General features: G+C 36.9%; 1 pseudogene; it reads right to left on the reverse strand.

The window, feature by feature from the left end:
• Window positions 1–6,366, reverse strand: part of LOC122078100 — a 16,334-nt pseudogene extending 9,968 nt beyond the window's left edge.
• Window positions 6,367–10,388: the final 4,022 nt, after the last annotated feature.

The following is a 10,388-nucleotide window of genomic DNA, read 5'->3' on the forward strand; positions in this document are numbered from 1 at the left end:
AAAAAAAAAAAAGAATTATGGAAATGTAGGTTATGAAGAAAAGGAAACAACAAAAGGCAACTTATGCTCTGTCACCTTGCCCAACATGTAGTCCATACACCCTATCAAATTCGAAGTCCATCTTTGGATTGGATAGAGAATCAACACTAGTGTTAATACAGATGGTGAAATCATCAGGAAACTCAACTATTGATGAGCCTTCATCTTCAAATAGCAGCCGTGTACAACAAAATACTTTTATATTTCCAGAAATTATCAGTGCACCATACCCAATAAATGTAGCCTTGTTTAGCAAGAAGATGAGGAAGTAAAATGTTATCTTATATAAAAATCCAGCTCTGAAAATATAAAACTAAGCATTCTTAAATAACCTCAATACAGATGTACCTTTAGCAGTAAACAGTTCATTGAACAACCTTTTCTTCTCATCAACCAGTGGCAAAATTCTACCTCAAGCGCAGCTCGATCTGAAATGAGGTAACACTTATGCATAGGTCAACTTTAAGATCACTCAAATACAAGATAACAATTAAGACCATAACTGTTAAGAGAAGAAAATATGAGAGATAAATAGGTACCTTCAGATTCAACAGAAAATACAAGGTGTTGATAATGCAAACATATGAAGCAGACACATATTCACTAAAAATAAGCAATAATTCGAAAGGAAAATCAAAATGACACAGTGGAAATAATAGAAGCATAAAAAGGGTCCCAGTACACAAGGCTCCCGCTACTGCAGGGTCTGGGAAGGGACAGGTATACAAAGTCTTGCCCCGACTTAGCACAGAGGCTGTTTCCTTGACTTGAAACCGCTACCACCAGGTGGCAATAGACCAGCCCTACCATTTCGCCAAGGCTCGCCTTCTAAATACTAGAAGCCTAAAGCTTTAAAAATTCAAATTAAGTTTCCACTTTCCAATATTTTGAGATAGTTGAACCAAACAGTACACTTAATGCAATATTTGTAATGGAAAATATGCCTATATAGACATGACCAATGTCAGTCTTCACATGAACATATGGAAACTCACCTTAGATGACTTCCATAATAAACCATTTCAATAATGCAGTATCTAATAATCAACCAATTATGTAGAGTTTAATATGCTAAGCCACTAAGTTAACAAAATAAAGAATAGTCAACAAGGGGAATGCATCCAAAATATACCACTTTCCAGGTGTAAGGGGAGATGCAAAAGAACCAATAGAAAAGTTCCAACAATTGGTTTGGTAACAGAATTTAGTTCTTAATAATTCTTATAACACAGAATATTCCTGAGATTCAAATAGAGGTAACAGAATTTTTCTCAATGTTTTTTGTAAAAATCAAAATTTCTCTTGCCAATATATTAACGTGCTAAATGTGAACTGCTGTAAATCTGAGAAGCAAGTCATTACCATCAGTCCAAATATTTTGTTAGGACCTCAAAATGAGTAATATGCACAAAAGTAAACATTAGGTAGAACACAGTTGTATGAGAGAATGATGTCAATCATGTATTAGCTAACTGAAAGTTCAAATCTTACGGTCAGCAACCACCCACCAAAAAATTTGGCACCCATTGGTTTCAATAGATTCCAAGCCGACAACTGGTTTAGCCAATTCTTATCTAATTTTTAAAACAGTCGTTGAGTTCCCTTATGCATATTCTGACCCGTCCAAGGCTTCTTTGAGTTCTCAGACTGTCTAGCCAAACACAGGAAGGGACTGCAAAGAAAATAAATATATGTCAATGGTCGAGCATGTGCTTAATACAAATTAAAATTAAACTGTATAATATGGTTTTAATCATTTCAGGTTATCTTTGGAAGTTTGCAAGTCCTATAATAAAATAAAATAAAAAAATCATGAGAACATGTTCTGTTTTGGGCTATTAATCCATGACGTTCAAAACCCCACCAAAATGCTGGAATATCTTTTAGTTTTTCAGGTGAATAAAATGTTTGATCAAGAAAGGGCTGTTTGAATTCCTATGAGTAAAGTCCAAGGAAAAGGAGATTGCACAAATGCTCGATGTTACATTCCAGAAGCCGATCTTGAGTTGATCTCTCTGGATTTCTTTGGCTGAGAAATCCTAGCAGCAACCGACGAACCAGCCCTTCAAATGTCACGATGAACCACTGAGAAGATCCATACCAAATGAAAGTTTGTTGTAAGAACAGGGACAACCATGCTCTTGAACCAGACAAGAAAGAGAGAGCAGTATAATCGACTCGGAAATAAAGAGAGAGAAAGTTACATAGAAGGAAAGAAAGAAAGAAAGAAAAGAGAAATAGGGTTTCATTCTACTCATCTAAGACTCGTGATTCGAAACCCATTTCTTTACTCTCAGATTTCTCAGATTTCGGGGTCTCCTGACTCTCCTCTTCCGCTTCCTCCACCTGTTCCGGTTGTCCAGCAATGTAATCTAAGATCCCTTCTCCTGCTTTTCTCCCCGGAAACTTCAGGTTCTATCGAATATAACCAACCAAAGATGACATCAGCGGTGAGAAACATGGTTGTAGAGAGGAAGAGATGCCAAAAGTAAACGATCACATCTACGCATCTAGGTGAGTAGGACAAGCAACAGGAACACAAGTGAAACAATGGTTCCGGCAATGAAATGATACTTGAATTCCATAAGCTCTTCTGGGATCGCCATAGAACCTCTTCTTAGTTCTTACCTCTTAAGGCTTGTTGCCTAAGGGAGATGGCCAAGAAAGAGAGAGAGTTATTTACAATCGCCTCTTGCAGCAACTGAGCCCTTCAAACATCACCAGAGAAGATTAAAAAAAGCATCCCAAACCAGTGAGAGTGATGAAACATGCCTTCAAACATCGCCTGGGAAGATCTAAAAAGCGTCCAAAACCATATGAGACTGATGAAACATCCTTTCAAACATCGCCTGAAAAGATAAAAAAAAGCGTCCCAAGCTAGATGAAGATTTGTTAGACCAGAGCAAGAAGTACTTATTGAGAGAAAGAGAAAGTTACTAAATAATCGAAAAAGAACGTGTGCTTAAAAAGGTCGGGCTGTTTTGAATGTAACCAACCGACATAGGTATTTTTGTTTTTCTTATTATACCCCAGCTTTAATAAGATTGTTGATGAAAACAAAGGGTAAAAATGTCGAACATACAGACCATGATCATAACTAGAACCTTCCTACAAGACAGGTTTGGTCAAAATAAGCCAAGATGCAAGGCATAGATGCCTCAAACACAGACAACATAAGATAATATGTTGAAAACGAGTTTGCCCATCCAAGAGTCCCCGGGGAGCCAAAGCAAGACAGAGTGAAAGAGAGACCATGGTATGTGTCTTTCCAAAACGAGTTTGCCCATAAGCAAATATAGAAACATTATAGCCATCCAAAGCCAACTACACAAATGGCTGAACATCATGGAAGATCTCCTCTGCATAATATTTCACACAATCAATATGCTGAAAATCCTATATTAGCTATAAAAAACATAGATAATACTTGAGTTCAAAAAAAAAGGAATTATGAAAATGTAGGTTACAAAGAAAAGGAAACAACCAAAGGCAACTAATGTTCAGTCACCTTGCCCAACATACGGTCCATACACCCTATGAAACTCGAAGTCCTTCTTTGGGTTAGAAAAAGAATCAACACCAGTGTTAATACGGATAGTGAAATCATCAGGAAACTCAACTATTGATGAGCCTTCATCTTCAGTGCACCATACTCATTAAAAGTAGCCTTTTTTAGCAAAAAGGATGAGGAAGTAAAATGTTATCTTATATAAAAATCCAGCTCTGAAAATACAAAACTAAGCATTCTTAAATAACCTCAGGACAGATGTACCTTTAGCATAAACAGGTCATTGAACAACCTTTTCTTCTCATTGGCCAGTGGCGAAATTCTAGCTTCAGATTTAAGCGAAACTTGATCTGAAATGAGGTAGCACTTATGCATAGGTCAACTTAAATTCACTCAAATACAAGAATAATTAAGACCAAAACTATTAAGAGAAGAAAATATGTGAGATAAATAGGCACCTTCAGATTCAACAGAAAATACAAGGTATCAATAATGCAAAAATATGAAGCAGACACATATTCATATAAAGAAGTGATCATCATTAATTGAAATATAAAGGGAACAATCACTAAAAATAAGCAATGATTCAGAAGGAAAATTATATGACACATTGGAAATAATAGAAGCATAAAAAGGGTCCCAGTGCATGATGCTCCCGCAACTGCAGGGTCTAGGAAGAGGCAGATGTACAAAGCCTTTCCCCGGCTTCGCGCAGAGGTTGTTTCCTTGACTTGAACCCGCTACCACCAGATGGCAATAGACCAATCGTACCATTGCGCCAAGGCTCACCCTCTAAATACTAGAAGCCTAAAGCTTCAAAAATTCAAACTAAGTTTCCACTTCCCAAGATCTTGAGATAATTGAACCAAGCAGTACACTGAATGTAATATTTATAATGGTAATATGCCCATATAGACATTACCAATGTCAGTCTTCACATGAACACCCCAGATGAACGAATGTAATATTTATAATGGAATATATGCCCATATAGACATTACCAATGTCAGTCTTCACATGAACGAATGGAAACTCACCCCGGATGACTTCCATAATTAACCACTTCAGAAATAATGCAGTATTTAATAATCACCCAATTATGCAGAGTTCAATATGCTAAGCCACTAAGTTAACAAACTAAAGAATAGTCTACAAGGGGAATGCATCCAAAATATACCACTTTCCAAGTGTAAGGGGAGATGCAGAAGAACCATTAGAAAAAGTTCCAACAATTAGTTTGGTAACAGAATGTAGTTCTTAATAATTTTTATAACGCAGAATATTCCTGAGATTCAAATAGAGGTAACAGAATTTAGTTCTCAAGGTTTTGTGTAAAAATCAAAATTGCTCTTACCAATATATTAACGTGCTAAATGTAAAACTGCTGTAAATCTGAGAAGCAAGTCATTCAGTTAAACGCGTTGGAAGATGTGATGCCATCAAATCAGTATGGCAATATAGAACTTCCAATCTTTATGCACCAGTGAGCTTAGAATCCCTGTGAGTATGGGACTAAAAACAAACTACACCCCAATCCACCATTTTGAACATAAACCTATCAAAATATCTGGCATGCACCATACAGCACATTTCAGATCCTTACCAAGCTTACAAGTCCTATCAGCAAGAACACCCAAATAGCATGTAACTCGGTCAAGTTTTGCATTAGAGTACTCCTGCAGGTCATTGGCTTCTTGTCTCAACTTCATGTATTCTTCTTCCGTATGCTAACAAATAGATGTAATAGAACATTATTATAGTCCAACAATGTTTTCAAATACACACAAGATATAGTTACTTAATATAATCCTTGCACATAACAAAGCAACAAAAAGAGGGGAAAAAATGCATTGGTGTTATTATGCTAGACAAGGTGGCTCAACTATCAACATAGACATTAAATTCAGCACAAGGAAATCTTCAAGTGTTTATCAGTTGTAACTACTTCATCAAACCTTTTCATTGTCACTTCCAAATACCTAATAATAAGTTTCCTCCAAGAGGAAAATCAAGTAGTAGTTCTTCACCATATATGATGCATTACAGTATGATTGTCCCAATTATTCAGTCCACAAAGCTACTTACTGCAATTTATGAGACAAGGAAAAACAATTATGTTAAGAAGCAAGTAATGCCAATCATAGCCTTGCATATTTCTTGTATTTTCGTTCTTCTCCATTTTCTTATTGGTCCTTTTCATCAAGATTCTGCTTTTCAATAGCAGATCAGCTTATTCTCGCGAGTCCCTTATTTCTCCATCAATTTCAGTAAGTGTTCACCAGATAAAACGATTATTGTTTCCATCAGCCAAAGTAAATCATTCACAAGTTAAGCCTGTCTATCTTGTAACAGCCAATAATCCTCAACACCAGCGGCTCAATCGTAGAGAGCATCTCACATTGTCCATTGCAGGCACTATCAATGTTACTTCAAAACTTTCCCACCAAGCAAATATGATCTTCATCTCAAGCCACAAGAAACAATAGAACTCAATTGTGACCAAAAAAAAAAAAAAAAACGCTAAGACAGTAACCTACTTGGATGACTACCACAACAACACAACTAAATCCCTCCATAAAATACATAGAAGAATCATAAAAAAGTGTTTTCAAAGAAGAAATGTGTGCACCTCCACTTTTTCCTTCAATTTTGGACTTTGGTAGCTAAAACTTTCTTCGGGGAGTCAGACCATGACAGAATCAATGATATTGAAATCGAGTACCTCCGAATCAAAGGAGCGGGTGTATGATCTTGACGATCAAATGACTTTCGAGGTTCGAATCCAGAACCTCCCAACTCCATTTCTTCTGTTCTGCCATTACGTCTTTCCAGACCCTAGATCTCAAACAATAATCTCTCTACTGACAATCCAAGAAAAGAAAACTAACGAAAACGAAATACACCAAAGAGCAGATGTGATGAACAAAGAAATTGAATTGAAATGCCTTTCTCATATTTTTAAATTTGATTTTCCCCTTTTTTCCTTCTTTTGCTCAGAGTTTGTATTTTCAGTAGTCATTGCGCTCCCACCATGTTATCACTTTTTTTCCCGCTTTTTTCTGGTGGGGAGCCCTATTATGATCGCTATAAGGATATCTCCATCTCTTTTCTTTACTGTTTCGATTTTCAGTTGAGACACACACGTTCTCGCTAGGGAAGTTTTAGCAGTAGTAGGATTCATATTTTGAGAGTAAGGATAGGTACATACAAGATTGAATGAATTTTTTTAGTTTTATTAAGTTGTTTTAATGGATTCAAATCTAATACCATAGTAATTTAAAAAATCCCAACCACAAGCAGAATCATAAGAACTCAAAATAGTAGCAGGGTTCATATTTTCAAAGTAAGGATAGGTACATACAAGATTGAATGAAAATTTTGAGTTTTCTGAAGTGGTTTTAATGGATTTAAATCTAACACCATAGTAAATTTGAAAGTCTCACCCACAAGCAGAATCATAGGAACTCAAAACAGCAATAGGAGATCTTCAACAACTCCCAAAAATAGAACTTAGATCAGTCCCAAATTAATACGGAAACTAGGTCTTCCCTAGTACTTCAAACCCTTAAAGTTATATTCCAATTCAATGGTTGGATATAAGGGTTTGGGCAAGTGAATAAAAAAAGAAACTGAGCTCCAAAATTAGAAACAAAGCTATAACTTCACAACCATACAGCATAACAGCATAAACAAAGATCACATTCTCTAATCATCATATAGAATCATCATATAAAACATAAACCACCAGTAATTTCCTATTTACAGGGCAGATCAAGCACCAACTCGGATCAAATGCACGGTATAACCAACAACTAGGAACCCCATAATATCTCGGCAATTCCAAGGACCAGAAGTTAAGAAAACGGTACCTCAAAGTTGCAGCTAGATAGCCACAGAAGCAGAAAACCCGGCCAATAAGTTGCAGCTAGATGGCCAACAGTAACTTGAAACTTCAAATAGACATGTAGCTCAACAGATTATAAACTCAATCAACCTTCAAATTATCTTAAATCAAAGACTAAATCTCACTACTTACATGGATGTACAACAACTGAGTTGAAAGAACAGAAACAAACCAATAGATGATAAGGATGTAGAAAAAAAAATCAGTCAACATCTATGTACAAAGCACAATGAGAAGAAAAGAACAGAATATGTCTAGATATTAGGTGTAGACCTAGTATGCTCAAAATCCAGATTTTTTTTTTTTTATTTTGGTTCATGAAGGCTAGAGGCCTTGGGCTTAAGGTGAACAATAAGTTCTAGTTATAGTATTAACGTACTATGTAACAATACCGGTCCATGTTTTATATTGAGGAATTAAGTATATTACAAATAATGAACATTTAATCAATCCAGAAATCAAGACTAAAAAAAAAAAAGAAAGCCTATATGTTGTACTTTATTAAAGATCCATCTCACTAATAAACTGGCACATGTTTCAAGGTCTGACAGTAAAGAGAAGCCATCTACTTGCAGAGAATCCAATAGTGGGTCGTATAAGGTGATTTTCTGCTGTTTCTTTTTACTTACAATTGGTAGACCTCTAAAGCTAGGTCATTCCAGCAAATTTGGAACTCCATTATTTTTTCAGTGAAATCTAAGATTACAGATCTCATGGTTGATGTTCAAAATCCACCAGAAATAGGTTTGTTGTAACTTCTTGGGCCTCACACCCCTCTATTTTGCAAACCCAATCCTTCTCCCCCACTCCCCCCAAATCCACTTTACAAAGGCTGGGTTGGTTTGAAGTTTATTCCCCTTTCACGTCTTCTTTGGTAATGAATTTATTACTCAACAAAAAAAAATATACATATATAGGGGCAAAACAATAAACAATATTTTATTTCCTGTTTAATACATTAAAGAACCATAAAAGTGCTCATTTTAGTCAGGGACATAGGGAGGCAAGAGGGAGCTCAACAGTCAACTTGCAGCAAGGGTGGTACTGCCATTCAGGACCAGGAATGTAGCTATTCTTCTTCCTTCTCCTTTTTCCTTTTGTTTTCCCCTTGCCTGGCATCACTCAATTTTTTTTGAATGTTTGGTATCCTGGGAATCTATATACACACATGTGGCTAGTTGGCTACTGGTCCCCCTGGGTATACAAAGCCACGTGTCAACCAAGGCATTGCCTTATCTACACACACGTGGCTAGTTGGCTACTGGTCCCCCTAGGTATACAAAGCCACGTGTCAACCAAGGCATCGCCTTATCTACACACACGTGGCTAGTTGGCTACTGGTCCCCCTAGGTATACAAAGCCACGTGTCAACCAAGGCATCACCTTCACAACTATAGGAATTCTAAGCTTTAAAACAACCGTGGACACACAATAGACACCAAATAATCGCTAAAGTGGGACAGTGCACACTGCACACATGATATTCCAAGGTAATGCATGAGGATTCGCAAATAGACACATATGTAGGAAACTACCATACCAATAGGAACATAAGGAAATTTGATATAAGTACTACCTGCAAGGCCTGAACTGTTGAATCTTCTTGTTGTATCTGCATTTTTTTATCTTGGCCCAATTGCAAAAGATGAGCAACTTGATTTCTAAGTTGAGAATTTTGCTCCTTTTTGTTTTGGTGCTTTTCTACAAGTGTTATATTTTCCGACTTCAACAACAAAAAGGAGAGAAAACTTAAAATTCATGTGAACAGTAATTTACAAAAGGAAACGTCACACCACTCACAACATAATAAAATGGAATAAGATATCAAGCCATTCAATGTTCACAAAAATTGATGCGTTGCCTTGGGAGGCTAAAGCAATGTAAAACAACAAATTTGGACAAGGAAGATTAGGCATTGAAAAAGGGAACAGGCTTCCTATCATCCAATAATTGGCTGGAAAATCACATCTAAGATTACAATAAATGGAAAGGACTATCAAGACTTGCTGTAATAGTTTAGGGTTTATAACTCAACATTCTATAAACTATGTTCTTTCATAAAAGTGTACATATGAAACCAATTAGCCATAATAAAACTGTAACATCATGATGGTGGTTTGAGGTGGGATGTAAGATCAAAATGTCTGTGTTTGTGTTTTGAAGTTGTAGTACTAAAATAGAAGTAGCAGTACTGTTCTCAAGGTCATAGAAGCAGTTGGTTGGTGTAAGAATGTGTCTAATGTAGGAGTAGATTAAAGAAACTAACCCCCACAGACTATGACCCCAACAGTACAAGTAAAATACCCCTTAGAACAAAGAAACCCAGCCAAGAAATAACCCACACAATTAGATCAGCAGCCCACAAGAGAAAAACCCAAAAACACCCAATCGGCCAGGAGAGAGAAAATCTCCTGCGCAGGGCCCATTAAAGGGAGGGGCGGCTCCTATAATTCAAGCTCAGATGGAGCTCAAACTTTGGTCAATAACAATCTCTAGGGAGGGGACAAAAACCTAAAAAGATGAGATGATTCTGACCAAGGGTTGTGGAGTTATTGACTTTCTTGGATTCTGACCCAAGAGAGAGAATCAATTCTGCCTTGTATCTTGGACAGATCTGAACCTCTGAATACTCACAGCAGTAGTAGACTTCAATAGCAGTAACTTAAGGATAAAATAGAAAGCTTTAGACAAAGAAGAAACAAGGGAAAGTGGGGGAGGAGTGGCTGGATCTACATCAGTGTCCCCACATGTTGAGACGATGATGCAGCTCTTTTCTAAAGCGTTCCAGGTCCTAAAAACAAGCCATCATTCACATCACCAGTACTATTAAAAGTGCCAGAAGTAACCACCAGCTGTGTGTAAGGTGGATAAGGTATAAGATTCCCTCTTCCCTCCATCCAACCTTTTAAAGTCAAAGTTTCAACCCCCCCCCCCCCC

The sequence above is a fragment of the Macadamia integrifolia genome, chromosome 5 (genome assembly GCF_013358625.1).
Source record: "Macadamia integrifolia cultivar HAES 741 chromosome 5, SCU_Mint_v3, whole genome shotgun sequence".
In the NCBI taxonomy this organism is placed as follows: Eukaryota; Viridiplantae; Streptophyta; class Magnoliopsida; order Proteales; family Proteaceae; genus Macadamia; species Macadamia integrifolia.